Genomic DNA, 11,400 nt, shown 5'->3' on the forward strand with positions numbered 1-11,400 from the left:
ACCGCTGAGTTCAAATTACCCAGGCGACAACCCAGTGAGTCGACGCATGACCTATGGGTGCGACGGACGAAGGGTTGGATTCCAACGGTTGTTTTTAATCGCCGAGGAAGACCAACCCATGTCCTGATTACGAACGTACGACAGACGTCAGTCTGGTGCCCACCTCACTTTTATGTGATAAAATGGCAACCACACGGAGTGCTGGCCAACGAGGGATATGTCCGCGTGAACTCGGCGAATACCCGTGACTGGCAGATATTGGCCTTTGAGTCGGCGATGGATAAAGATTTGCTGCAGAAAGAACAACGACTGTACGACGACTGGCTGTCACACCAGCCGCCAGCTGTGGAAAGACGAAAATACCCAACTCCGACGGCGGTGGAAAGACGATCTCCAGTGGAGAGTGGACCAGAGTTAACATGCGCCGAACGCTGGAGAAGGATCGAAGCCGACACTGAAGCCGGCAACTACGAGAAGCGTCGCGGTAACGCAGACGTCATATCGACTTCAGGGGTGACAAGGGGTGACCCGGCTATAAACTCAGCGTTCAAGCTGGAAGATGTCCGAGCGGACCATACGTCGGTGCTACACGATGGCCAAGATGTCTCCTATCAGCTGTCCAAGTTTGAAGACGATGGCGCCATTTCTGACGTCAACACGAGCTCAGCGGTCGAAGGAACAAGTGAAGTAAGGGCCACGGAAGACGCGTCGGCGACTGACGACTCAGCTATAACGGCAGGAGGCCTTGAAGAACGCTCGGAACAAGCCCTATGTGACGTTGAACCCGTTGCTGACAACCGAGCCAAGTACGGAATAATAGGACCAAGTTCTGCAGCCGTGGTGAACTCAGCGATGGGTACACCGGAAGCCTGCATTATCCAGTCGGCGGCGGCAGACTCGACGTCAGAAGATCTAAACACTGAGAGTGCCTCGGACGTGGTTACAGCATGTCGTCAGGATGTCAGCTATACTGAAGGCGCGTTTACACGCACGGAAGTCAGCTCTGCCGTCATAACCGACTCAGCGGATGAGCACTCCGACGCGACCAAGGAATATGATAGTTGGGAGGTATTACTACCTGAAGGAATAAAGCCGAACGACGACCCAGCTACGGCGGACTCGGCGTTGGAAACTGTGGAGGCTGAAACCGGTTCGGAAGTGGTTAGACAGCCTGACGACGATACCATCAACCTCGGGAACAAGTTTGAACACGAAGGAGTAAGATCGTCCGTCACAGTGAACTCAACGAATGCGAGCCTTGACGCGGACGACAACTATGAAGTACCAGAGGTATCATTGTTGGAAGGTACTATAGCTGAGGTCGGAGTAATGAACTCAGCGGCGACGGTGTTTGACCCCGGCGGAATTGACTATGGCTTAGGACAAGCTAAAGACGATGAATGCAACTCGACGAGAGACCCGACCGAGACCCTGAAACAACACTACTTGGCTATCGCTGCGACCGAAGACGAGAAAGAGGATGATGTTGACGATGGCACGACCAACGCCTTTGAGCGTAGTGGGACAGATCTGGAATTGACGGACTACGCTCACGAGCTGGCCTTCCTTCCCGACCTCACTGAAGTTGAGCCTACCGAACTCGACTATGGCGCTGCAAACGTCAAGTCGAGTAGTCATACGCCGGCACAGTCGGCTAAATTGGTGGCAGAACTACAAAAGCACGAAGGGATAATGATTTCAAGTGGTAATGCTCTACCGCCTCCAGCGTACGGAGCATTGTGCGACATCGACGTTCAAGGACACGAACCCATTAAGCAGAGAGCTCGGCGGATACCTCTCCGCCACTTGAGCAAACTTTACGAGTTGCTGAAGGGGCTTCTTCGAGCTGGGTTGATATCATTCTCGGGCAGCCCTTGGGCCTCGCCAGTGGTGATAGTGCTCAAGAAAAATGGTGTGGATATTCGGCTATGCATCGATTATAAACTGGTTAATGCGGTTACTACGCCGATGGAATACGCTATGCCACTGGTTGATGACCTGCTTACCGAATTGGAAAGTTACTTGTGGTTTTGCTCGCTCGATGCTGCGAGTGGATTCTGGGCAGTCTTGATGACACGCCGAGCTCGGCAGATCTCAGCGTTCGTATGTGCACTTGGACACTTTGAATGGTTACGAATGCCATTTGGATTAAAAAATGCGCCTATGATTTACCAACGACTGATCGACAACGCTCTATGGGGTTACGTTCAACCAAAGGGAGGATGGCAGTTGTTTGCCGAACGAATGGCTGTTGCTGAAGCCGAGTCAGGAACTCGGCGAGTTGAGCTCGGCGGAGTCAGAAATTCAACGGAGAGTCAGCTGACGAAGTTTGAAGCTGACCACAAATCACAAGCTGACTGCGATCCGGTCCAAGACTTGGTAAACGGACCGGACGGCGACATGTTTGCCAATGGAGAACCAGACCAGTCTTCCTTGATTCCGGTGTTCAAGCGGAGGTCGTTTGTCGATGATATCTGTTTTGGGGGGGAGACGTTCGACGCCTGCTTGGAGACACTCGACCGATTACTAGCCCGATTCACAGAATGTCGAATTAGCATCAGCTTTACTAAGAGTATCTTTATCCAACCCAAGGTTGATTTCCTATCGCACGAGATTACGCCAAGTGGCATACGCGCTGATGCGAAGAAGATAGCCGCGATCGCCGAGCTCGCCTTCCCGAAATCGAAGAAGGGAATGCAAGCGTTCCTCGGTGCCCTCAACTACTACGGCCGATTCATCCAGAACTTGGCTGTTTACGGAGCAGTACTCTATCAGCTAAAGGATACGGACTTTGGACCTGGGGGTGACCTGGCGTCAGCAAAAGCATCATTCGCCGAGCTCAAAAGACGGGTAGCAGAAGCTCCAATTCTGCGTCATTTCGACTCGACGAAAGAAGTCCACATAATGTTGTACGCCAATGAGTGGGCGCTGAGCAGTACGTTGATGCAACCACACGACGACAAGCTGCACCCAGTTCGCTTCTGCGGACGCGTACTAAAGGAGAACGAACTCGGCTATCATCCCGCTGAGAACGAAGTGGTCGCGCTGTTGCAATTGCTGAAAGTGTGCTACACTCTCTTGGCGGGAAAGACGCTTCACGTCTACACCCGTTTCTCCACGCTGGAGTGGGTGTTTAAGTCAAAGTCGCTGTACGGTCGCGCAGTCAGTTTCGCAGTTATGTTGTCGCCCTACGATTTGAAGGTGAAGCGAGTACGTGAGCGAGATGTAGACTTCGTCCAGTTGCTCCAGGCGTCGATAACCCCGTTTATCGGACTCGACGATTCCTTGAAGCACCTGGCGCCTCCCTCCAAGAACTCGGCGACAGTTCGAATGGACCCAGCACTGCTATATGCCCGAATACCAGCTGACTTTACTGGATGCGTGCTGTCATTTGATGGCTCAGCGAAGACGGCTAAATACGGCGGGTATGGAAGTTGTTCGTGGATACTGTGGCGCCTTCCGAATTGGGACATTGAGATCGCTGCGAGTGCGTACCTGTCGTCCACCACAGTCAACATCGCCGAGTACACCGGCATGAACAATGGAGTCTTGGCGGCGATTGACCGAGGGATAACCGATCTGATTATCGTGGGTGACTCCCGGCTTGCAATCCAGCAATCCATGGGGGTGATAGCATGCAAGAAGGAAACGTTGCAAGTGGAGCTAGCTCGGCACAAGGATCTCACGAAACAACTCAACTCGGTCCGGTATCGACACATAGCGCGACACTATAACGCAGCGGCTGATTCTCTCGCTACAGAAGCACTGGAAGCTAAAGCTGGACGAGTAATTCTCGGGGCGGATAGGAAAGCAGAGCTGAGAATGATTAACCGAGTAGCCGAAGAACTGTACGTCACAGGCAACCCAGCGGAAACACCGATTGTCACGGCAGTCACTCGTAGCCGAGTACGCCGAGTTCACTTTGAGGACGAGCTGGATGTAGACTCGGCTAGAGCAAGAGGAGGAAGTCAGGATCATGAAGCCATGTCTACAAATCCTGGAGAATCCGCGTTTGAAAGTAGTGGAGATGAATTCGAACAAGTCAGCGGGGCGTCGACTCGGCGGACTAACCACACGACCCCGAATGTCGAAACAAGATCGCAGATGGAGTCAGTCCAGACAGCTCAGAATGCCAACGACATTGATCCAGTGACGGTACAGACTGAGCGGAGACGACGAATCGCGAAGGGACAAGATGAAGAACTCAGGTGGGCCGATCTGAAGGCGTACCTGAGAGGTGGAAGTGGAGAACCTTACACACCGGCGAGCTCAGAATGCCGGCAAAGTCGCAGAAAGTCTTTGTACTCAGCGAAGAACGGCCCTGTTGTACCGCCGAGATGAAGCCCGCCGACTAGGCGAACTCCGGCGAACCGAACCTCTCATTGAGATTGGTGATACCGTCAACCATGGTCGACGAAATACTTCATAACTGCCACAACTCGATCGAAGGAGGGCATCAAGGCATCGTCAGAACTTATCACCGAGTCAAAGCCGACTACTACTGGATTGGTCTGTACGCCGACGTGGTGAAACATGTTAGAGCCTGCGAAGATTGCAATACCAGTAAGAGCAAGCCACAGTTGAGAGGTTATTCGCCGGGAAATGTGGTGTCAGACCATCCATTCCAAGTCGTGTCAATGGATTTCGTTATTCCCCTTCCTCGAACTCAGCGGGGCAATACTGCACTGCTGCTGTTCCAGGATCACTTCACGGGGTTCGTTATCGCTAAGGCTATGAATGACACCGGAGCACTCGAAGTGGCCAAGGTATTTGAGGAATGCGTCTTCAGGCAGTTCGGGGCTCCGTCTCTGATACGGCACGACCGAGATCCAAGGTTTATGAGTGAAGTTTTCCAAAAGTTCTCCGAGATGATGCAGTCGAGATCAAGAGCTACGCTGAGTTACCGACCACAAGCCAACGGTCAACAAGAGAGGTCAGTCAAGACAATGGTTCAGACTATACGGGTCTACGTGGAAGACCCACTTCAAGCCGACTGGGATGACATCGCCGAGAAGATGGTACATGCTATAAACAACTCAAGAGATTCGACTCGGCGAGAAACCCCTTTCTATCTGGTGCATGGTTGGGACGCCAAGTCTACACTCAAGGCTATGACGAGTTCGATACGACGTGGACAGGGACGCCCAGTCAACTCGGCGGACGCAGTCGAGTGGCGCCGAGAAGCGAACAGACAACGAGAAGTGGCACTTCGATTAGCAGCTGAGTTCCAAGTGCGAGAGAAAGCACGACGAGCTCGAGAGCACAACGAAGCGTTGAGCAAGAAGGAGAAAAGATCCATTCCCAACACAGCAGATGACGAAGATGAAGTTGCAGAACCAGGCGATGAATCCACCAAATCCTTGTTCAAAGAAGGAGATCAAGTCTGGTTGTTTATGGAGCGAGTCAAGTCGGGCCTGACCAAGAAGTTAGCCCACCGATGGCATGGACCATTCAGGGTGAAGAAGAAGGTGGAAGAATTCGCCTATGAATTGGAGTTACCCGACAAGAGTGGATATAGGTTCTACCCAGTGGTCCATGTATCACGTCTGAAGGCAGTCACCGAACTCGGCGGAAGACCAAAGACGAGGCTGATCGCCGACCTCGAAGAGACTCAGCGATTTGACTTTGATGAAGAATTATAGCCTGAAGACAGCTGGGAACCAGACACAAGTACGAACCAGTATGAAGTCGAAGCAATTCTCGACGACGAGCTACCATTATCCACAAGTACGTCACGATCACAACGGAAGTTTAAAGTTAAGTGGGTCGGCTACGATGAGCCTACTTGGGAACCACTGTCGAATTTGTCATGCGGAGGTCTCCTGTTTGACTATCTACGACAGAAGAAGCGCGAAAACCGTCTGCAAATGGTGCAAGTTGCAGATGAGGATTAACAGCTATTGCACCAAAAGTTACACCAACTCGGCGGACGACACAGGCCGAGTTGAGATGGAATGCTACTGTGTCGAAACTACATATACTGAATAATTACGAAATGAAGTCCTGAACGATACCTACGGGACGCCCAGTCAAAGGAAGAAAACTAAAAAGTCGGCGATCCGGATTCCAAGTGAGTTGAATCCGACGGAGACAACTGGGAAGAGCTCAGCGAACTCGACGATTGGGGACGTGGCGTCGGAGCAGACGTCACCCCTTGGGAACTTGCGGAAGGAGATGCAACATTCGCAGCAGTGGCAAGAAGTATCATCGCCGAGCTAGCCAACGAAGCTGATGCCGAATCAGGTGCCTCAGGATCCGACGCGGCGGAAGTGGGCTGAGGATCCGTTCCACTGGGGAGTGGGGTGCCGAACAGAGACATACTCGGAGACGCGCCTCGGAGATTGGGAGAACCCAACCCATCGTCCGCCGAGTCGTCATCAGACGCACGCTCGCCATCTGAGCCGAGCTCACCGATCGAAGACCCAGTGAAGATATGGATGCCTTGACGATTCAGCCGAGGTGGTGCACCTGGGGCATAGGCAGGAGGCGCTTGTTCAGCAAGATCGAAATCTTCTTCAATCGCGTCGTCAACAACCTGAGGATCCATACCGCGCGGAGCGAAAACTAAGAAGTCCACGTTCCGAGCGCGGAAGCAAGTATTGTATGGATGGACCGCCGGGTCAGTCAGCCACCAAGCTCGCCAGGGCTCGGCTAGATCCACATCGTGAGCACACTGGACCCAATCTCTCCCGGAAGGAACCCATGAAAGGTTAACGGGAGAGTAATGGGGGATGGACGGATCGAAATAAACTTCTGCGTCCACTAGAGGAGCAGGTTCATCGCCGAGCTTCTGAGTGACCGCCGAGTAAAGCTGGTCGTAGACAGCAACAACCAGAGATCGCAAGGTGTCACTACGACGTTTGCGCTCGCGCTTGTACACCAGCCACAGTTCGTATACCTCAGCGAGCTGGGCGGGCGTGGCAGCCGGGTTAACGTCAGGGTGGAGACCCATCAACACACTCGACTCGACGATCCAATGACGACGCTCATAGAGAGCTACGAAGTAACGAGTCATTTGGCCGTCAGTCTGGATGGGCCTCCCCGCCGAGTCCAAGGGACTGTCGCCGCGAAGCTTCACCCACATATCTCCAAGAACTTGCATCAAAGTTCGAGGTCGGGTCAAAGAAGCCAAACACCGCCGAGCTTCCTCCAGTGTCGACGGAGAAAAGAAGAAAGGAAGCTCGGGGAGCATCCGACGGAGACGCTGACATGGATGGCTCGGGTCGAAAACGTCCATGAAAGCTCGAATGCCGTCAAGAGAACACGGCGTAGACGGCACACGACTCTTGCCCCCAACGAGCTCCATCTGCACCCCTCCGCTCAGTGTATCCAATAATGCATTCCAACAACGAGTTGAGCCGAAATGCATGAATGGTACCTCGCGGAGTTGAGCCATGTGAAGAGTCAGGCGACAATCCTTGGACACCGCTTGCGAGGCTCGAGTCCGTAACGTCGCCAGCGGAAGTGTAAGAGCGCTGGGAAGGGCGACCACAGCCGGACGTGAGGCAGTCGAACTCGGCTGAGCGAGAATCGATATAACCGGGAGCCTACTCGGCGAAGGAGCAGCCGGAATGGGCTGAGCCGGAGCTGGATCAGGAGTCGACGGAAGCTGCCGATGCTTGTGGTGTCGATGCGTCTTGTGATGCTTCTTGTGCTTCTTGTGCTTCTTGGATCGCTTCGACCGACGACCGGTAGGACTCGACGAGGCACGACGCTTGCGATGCTGCTGCTTCCCCGAAGCCGGCGCAGAGGCAGAACTCGTCCCGTCACCAGAGTCCTTCGATGAAAGCCGCGAGGAGGGGCGATCACTCGGCGGCAAAGACTCATCACTCATCTCATCGTCAGAACCAAAGATCGCCGCATGAAGACCTCTCGCTTGGGCGGAACGACGAGCATCTGCGGTCGCTGAGTCGGAACCGGAAGGACTGCCAGCCGAGTGCTCTGATAAGGAAATGGGATTCAAGAGCGACCCAACGGCAGGATTTGTCGAGCCGGTGGACGGAACAGAACCATCACCAGGCCCTAACACCTCGTCGTCAGACGCGTCGAGATCCTCAAGCAGCTGAGCAGTCACAGTACGGGCGGTCGCAGCCGATCTCCGAATAGGACGCCCAGATGGGGACGTCAACACGGCCGTGGTCACAGGGAGAGACGGTCTGAGGACACTCACGGCCGGAGTCACTAAGTCAGTCGGCGTGGTGGATACGCTCAGACCCCGAGAGGGGGGAATTGGGGGAGGTGTCCCACCCCCCGCTTGACACACACCTCGAGTGGGTGGCCTCGCAATGGGGCCAACCCCGCGGGAGAGAGTGGGAAGTCCGAACCTGGGGCCACCCACGCCTCGTCAACCGCGGAAAGAGCAGTGGAGGCCACGACATCAGATGAAGATATCGGCGGTGGGCGAGTAGCCGCGACCGACGAAGTCACCGGAGGGCCAGAAGACGAAGAACCCACCGAAGTCGTCGAAGCGACTGCAGGAACGGTGTCGGCGGGCGGCTCAGGCAACTCAAACTCAAACTCAGCTTCGCTCGAAGCGTCACCGTCGTCTTCAGAGCGAGCAGAGACAGCGGGCTGAGTAGCAGAACTCAGCTGAAGGTGACGAACCTTCTTCCGCCGAGTCCGACGACGGGACTTTCCAGAGCGAGGCTTTCCTCCATCGGATGCAGTAGCTTGAGGCGAACTTGAGTGCAAAAGGGCACTGATAGCCTCGTGTCCATCCTCTCCGGGGAGTGGACAAGCGTACGGTTGAGGTGGATGCGGCGCCGGCGTACGCTGACGAGGACCTGCGGCTGTGGGAGACTTGGGGTTGGCATAACGCCGAAGCTGCTGAGTCGAGGTCAAGTTTGCCAAAGGCGTACGGTGAAGCTGAGCAAGAGTCGGCTCAGCCTGAGTGGTTACCGCCGCCGAGCTGACTGGAGCCGCAGCCGAGTCTGCCAATGAAGTCGTCGAAGACCCTTGACTAGCTGAGGGAACCACACCAGGACCAATAACGGAACTCGCCACTGGAGCATCTCGGCGAGGATGGACAATCAACTCCAACCGCCGAGTTTCACCAGCGGGAATGTTGAGAACCTCGGGAAAGCGAGACTCCAAGACACGACACAGCCGGGCGTTGAGGAGAAGGTCGGACGGATCAAGCCCAGGAACTTGCAAGCCACCGCCAGCAGCAGCAGCCATGTGAGGATCGTGCATCGGAATAATACCATTCCGACGGATGAGCCGCTTCTGTCGCAAGATCACCGCTCGCTGCTCAGCGATCACCGACTGAGCGTGCCGCAAGGGTTGAGTACCGGTGGAACTGTACAACCGCACCGACTCCTGCAGCTGTTCGAAGTGTTTGGAAGCGATGCCCTGAAGAGTAACGAACGCCGCATCCCTCTCAGAAATGGATCGAAGAAGGACGTCGATCTCGGCGTCCCGATCCAAGACTTGCTGATGGTGGAGCTGGGCCTGACTCAACGCAGCGTCGACCTTGCTCTGCTCAGCTGCGATGGCCCGAGCAAGTTTCGCCTCACTCAGAGCTACAGCCTTCCGCAGCGACGCGAGGAGATTAGCCGATTGCTTGGCAGCAGCCTCCAATCGAGACACTTGCTGTTGAGCCGACGAGAGCTGAGTTGACAAGTCGACATTACTGAGAGCAAGCGAGTCCAGTCGCCGAGTCAATGCGCGGTTCTCCTCCTGAACAGCTTGGTTGTCAGCTTGGAGATCGCCGATGATCTTGGGGTAATCAAGAGCGGCGTAATTGCCTTTCAGGATATCCAACAGTTCCCCCGCGGAAGCAGCATGCAAAATCGCTCGCCGCTGTACAGGATCGGAGGGTTCCACGGAACGAGTGAATCCGTAAGCCATGAGCCTCGCCAAGAAGGTCAATTCTTCTCGTCGATCATGCCCTTGCTCGTTAATTCTGGCCATGAGGGAGTCAAGACTCACTGGAGCAGCCGAGCTTGGCTGATTGGTGGCGCCCGAAGTGGTGTCGCCTGGCAAGCTCGGTGGACCAGGAAGGCGCACGCGAGAAGACCCCGCCGACTCCGCGTCAGACTCATGGGAAGTTGTCAGGTCGACCAGCCCAGCTTCATGCCGGTCGCTGACCCCACGAGTACCGACGGGTCGAGGAATCGACTCAGCTGGCACGCCTTCACCTCGACGAGGAGTTGGAGAAGAAGGATGGTTCCACGGGTTGTGCTAGAACAACATGCGAAGAGTAAGGAGCTGCCAAGTGAGTGACAGCGGAAGCAACGAACGTACCAAAGAAGGTGGTGGGGAGCCGCGAGACGTCATCAGCCGAGTACGGACCAACGGTGGCAGAACAAAATGAAGGATTAAGACACTCACCAGCTCGGCTCGTATCATAACCGGGGCAGTTGTGGTGTAGGGATTTCCAGATTCGACCATACGCCGACCTACTTTAGGTCAAGAATCGGCTCGGTCTGATAACCCAGAGCTTAGGAGCCAAGGATCACGGTAAGTACTCGGCGATCTGTCCGGATATGCTATCCGGATAGCCGTTGAGCTCAACGGCCGCCTGAAGAGTCGGTAGAGATCCGAAACGACTACATTTCACTAGATATTTGTATGAGAAGCATAGGATTAAATAGGAGGAGCCGAAAAGGCTCCCAGAAGATAACAGAGCAGAATTTTCCTAGTCCAAGACAAGTGTACACTTTTCCGGTAAGTCCCTGCATAGGGCTGGATTATGCCTGCCGTCCATACTCGAGAGGCATAGCTTGTAGAGTATTGACTGGTAGCGCCAAGAGATTAGGTCGGTCCGGGTAGGACAAAGTCTCGCTACGCGCGAAAGAAAGTCCCGCATACTCAGCGGGCCGGTACGTCGGATAGCCCGGGTGCCGTAACACTTCTAGCTGAGCAGCCTCTGCGCTCGGTGACCTGTAAAAGCGCTCGCGCGCCGTCGTCCATCCTTTGGTGGAGGGCACAGGGTTGTGAACGAGCTCAGCCGAACCAAACTCGGCGGAGTCTCGGAAGTGATCTGACTTGGTTAGTCGGAACCGAGTGGAAGCGAGCCACTCGTCTGTCCCGGAAGGGCCGGACCGCGAGGGGACCACCCTCTGCGCAGGCCATACAAACCGCCGACCTAACTCGGCGATTCGTTGTGGTTTGTGTAAGGAATCCACATCTGACGATATTTGTGTGTTCTACTACACCACATACGCGAGCTTTGGATGCTTCGTATAATTATCACAGGGTCTTAATATCTCCAGCTGGTCACTCGTCTACGCAGAATACTATCAGCAAGTTGGCCCAATCGCGATTCCTGTCGCTTTCGCTTGAGCCCACTTGTCTTGGCTGTACATGCTGCAGCAGCTTGTGGCTTCTTTTCTCGATGCGCATGAAGCAGTCGTCGTCTCTCTCAGCTGCACTTTGGGCCAATCTTATTGCTTGTCT

The sequence above is a fragment of the Phytophthora infestans genome, genomic scaffold, assembly GCF_000142945.1.
Source record: "Phytophthora infestans T30-4 supercont1.2 genomic scaffold, whole genome shotgun sequence".
NCBI classification, from domain to species: Eukaryota; Oomycota; class Peronosporomycetes; order Peronosporales; family Peronosporaceae; genus Phytophthora; species Phytophthora infestans.